The sequence below is a fragment of the Gracilinanus agilis genome, chromosome 1 (assembly GCF_016433145.1).
Source record: "Gracilinanus agilis isolate LMUSP501 chromosome 1, AgileGrace, whole genome shotgun sequence".
NCBI classification, from domain to species: domain Eukaryota; kingdom Metazoa; phylum Chordata; class Mammalia; order Didelphimorphia; family Didelphidae; genus Gracilinanus; species Gracilinanus agilis.
The window spans coordinates 788637317-788641156 of NC_058130.1; positions in this window are offsets into that span (position 1 = coordinate 788637317).

Consider the following 3840-nt stretch of genomic DNA (forward strand, 5'->3'; position numbering starts at 1 on the left):
CAGTTCTGCTCCCATCACCTTGTTCACTTCAACTGAGAATAAAGATAAAAAGATCCCAATCATAAGGTCACCATTTTGGGAAACAATGGGGTTAATCTTGTGGAAACAGGGAAGCTTCTCTGTCCTTAGTTCAGAAGTAGGAAGTTGCAGCAGCCAAAAGATGAGAAGGGAAGAAAGCATTTGAGAAATACTTTTCTGAATATGGGACAACATCTCCCTAAACATTAGCCAACAATCCAAGCTTGGGAAAACCAAGGACCCACTCAGACTAGAGCAAATTCAACTGCCTTAGTCATGGACTGAGGAGGAACCACCCAGCATTGGAAATGACTCATCTTTCTATAGGTCTCCAGGCTCTGTCACTCCTAAAGAAACACAATGAGATATTAGTCAGCTACATGTTCAAGACAAATGAACGTTTTATATTTTCACAAGCTTTTAAATTGAACTCTTCTTATAGTACCCTTATTTTAAGACACTTACAGGGACTGCTCCTTTTACTCCAACCTCCACAGAGATATCATGGTCCATGGAGAACTCTGGGGAACAGACTGCCAAAGGCAACTCCAGCTGAGCCTCTGCATTCAAGAAAAAAAACATAAGTACAAAATTATGTTTTTGACTCCTTTATTCTTGTTTCTGACAGAGGCTACAGTACAGAGTGACTTATTGGGAAAATTTCTTTTCTGTCAGTGTTTTAGCAAATGATCAATGTTGATCAAACTTTGGGAAAAATTCCAGTATCACTGGATTGTAGAGTAGATTATAATGATGCTTTGCCTTATTGTACACAGCCAATAATTTATATAGTCAATATAATATAATATAGTATAGTATAATATGATATATGATACATGATAAATATGAATGATATGATGTGATAGGATGTAACATCCTATCATATCACATCAAATATCATATTATGTCATCATATATGTTATATATTTTTATTTTTGAGTGGCAATATATATAATATATTATCTAAAATATTATATTACATACATTTTTATATTATATTATTTTATATTTATAAAATATAGGTAAAATAATATAGGCAAAAAGGAAAAACAATAGCCTAGAAAAATCCATCAACCTAGAGTTTTCAGGGCTGAGAAAGATCCTTATTATAACTGCTTTGGTTATTCTGTGTTTCTTCAGATTGACATTCCCCTCCCAGTTCAGTTGATTAAAAAAATAAATTTATTTGTTTTTTACATTAAAATTCTCAAGCAATTCCCTCCCCTATTTCCCATACTCTCCTCCCTGGACTAGAGAAGGTATCATTTGACAAAAAATATATGTAGGGGGAAGGTGGGTGGTTCATTAGATTGAGAGTCTGGCCTGTGAGAGGGAAGGTTCTGGGTTTAAATTTGACCTCAGGCACTTCTTAGCTTTGTGACACTGGGCAAGTCACTTTGCCCCCACTGCCTCACCCTTACTGCTCTTCTGCCTTGGAACCAATACACAGTATTGATTCTAAGAAGGAAAGTAAGAGTTAAAAAAAAGATATATGTGTATATAAACTATGTCTTATTGAAACTATGTCTTGCTTCATATATGCATACATATATTATGTATGTATTGACAATCTTGTTTTCAGAAACCTCTAATTTACCTTTGTCCCATGAGAACTTACCTTGAAGGAATTCCCAAACTGACCTTTGTCCCAAATTTAACAATATCAAGCCCACAATAAGCACCCTGAATAGGAGCAGTAAAGATATTCAAGTCTTAAGTACCCTTTTTTGGTTTCTTGCATTCTCTGATTGTATTTGGGCCTCTCCCAGATATCTGAGCCTCAGGTATTGATGGAAATTTCTCTGATGGACATTCCCATTCGTGGTGCACTTTACCAGCTATTGTTCCCAGAGTCTTGGAGCTTACCTCAGTGTGGTAGTGGAGTTGTGTGCACACAGTTCTGTGTGGTGGCCTGAAGAATTCTGTTTGCCTTGTCCTGCTGAATGACTTTTTCTTTTGTAAATACTTTGATGGTTCTATATTTTGTTTTTCCAGTTGACAGTATTATATATGTACACATGTGTTTTTTAAGGTGCTACCCAGTTCAATTTTTTATTTTAAATTTATTTGTTACATTAAAATTCTCAGATATTTCTCCTTTTCGCCCACATGACAGAAGGCATGATTTCATAACAAAGATATGTGTATATATAAAATGATGTCTTACTTGTTTCTGTTTTTTTTTATTCTTTCCCTTAGGTGGACATATACAAGTCATTCTTCAAATGATATTTGTTTTACAGTATATAATGAAAACCTTGTTTTATGAAACTGAATATTAATCCTCATGTGTGTTAACCTATCTTTAAGAAATCCCCTGAAAGACCCTTGTCCCAGACTGAACAATCAGCCCTCAAATACCCATTGATCACTCTAGATAGGATTAATAGATACAGTATAATCAAAGTTTTTGGCTACATATTCTTTCTCAAGCCTCTATGTAACCAGTCATACATTCATACATACATACATACACACATACATATATATACTTGCTAAAGTACATATTTATATGTATGTATACATACATACATATATATATATATATATATATATATATATATATATATATATAAATTCCCAAGTTCTTAAGTTATGCAGAAATTTCCATTATTGGTCTTTCCTGAGAAAGTGCTCTTGGAGAAACTGCTCTATGTAGCGATTATGAGCATTGTCTACCTTATCCTGATAAAAGACTGGTTTGATTATAACTGCTTTGTTCTATATTTTTTTTAAGTTGACTATAATGTCTTCTTGGTTCTGCTCATTTCAATCTCATAATTTGATACAGGTCTTTCAGTGCATTTTTTTATTTGTTTGTTTTAATTAGCCTATTCATCATTCCTTTACCAATGGTTTTATTCCATCACAATGACAAGGCACAACTTGTTTAGCCATTCTGTAAATGATGGGCATCCTCTCAATGTTCAATTCTTTGCTACCACAAAGAAAGCTGTAACAATTATTTTAGAACATATATTTTCTTGTATTTTTTCTTGATCACCTTAGTAAATAAATTTCATACTGGTATCACTGTGTTAAAACATAAACACAGTTTTAAAACTCTTTGGGAAAAATTCCACATTGCTCTCCAAAATGGTTTGATCAGTTCATAGTTCCATCAACAGTATACTAGTGTCCCCATTTTCCCACATTTCATCAACATTTGTCATTTTGTCTTTTAATCATTTTAGCCAATATGATAGGTACGAATTGATATCTCAGAATTGATTTAGTGTACATTTCTCTAATCAATAAAGAATTAGAGATTTTTTTCATAATCATATATAACTTTAATTTCTTTATCCAGAAAATGTCTGTTTATAACTTTTCATCATTTATTAACTAGGGAATGTCTCATATTCTTAAAAATTTGACCAGTGGAATTCTCACTCCATGATATACACAAAGGATACAAGGCAGATATAAGGAACTTTTAGTGATCTGGGGGGTGGGGGCTAAGTCTCCTTGGGAAAGCCCTTCACAAGTGTTGCCAACTATCCCAAAGCCTTAAAAATTGGAGAAAAAAATTTTTGGATTCATTGTTTTTATGTAAGTCTGTTACCATTTATTTAAAAAGTCACTTTCATTGAACATTGCTGTCTACTTGTCTTTTGATTTGGTTTTGTTTTTACTTGTATCTTTTTATAACTATGGATTTTATTGGTAAATCTAATTTAGCTTACTCTATTTTTTATTTAAATATTTTATTTTTTTAGAAAAATTTTCCATGGTTATATGATATTGTTTTTACTTTCCCCTTCATTCCCCCCCTTTACCCTCCCCATATCCAATGCACATTTCCACTGGTTTTAACATGTA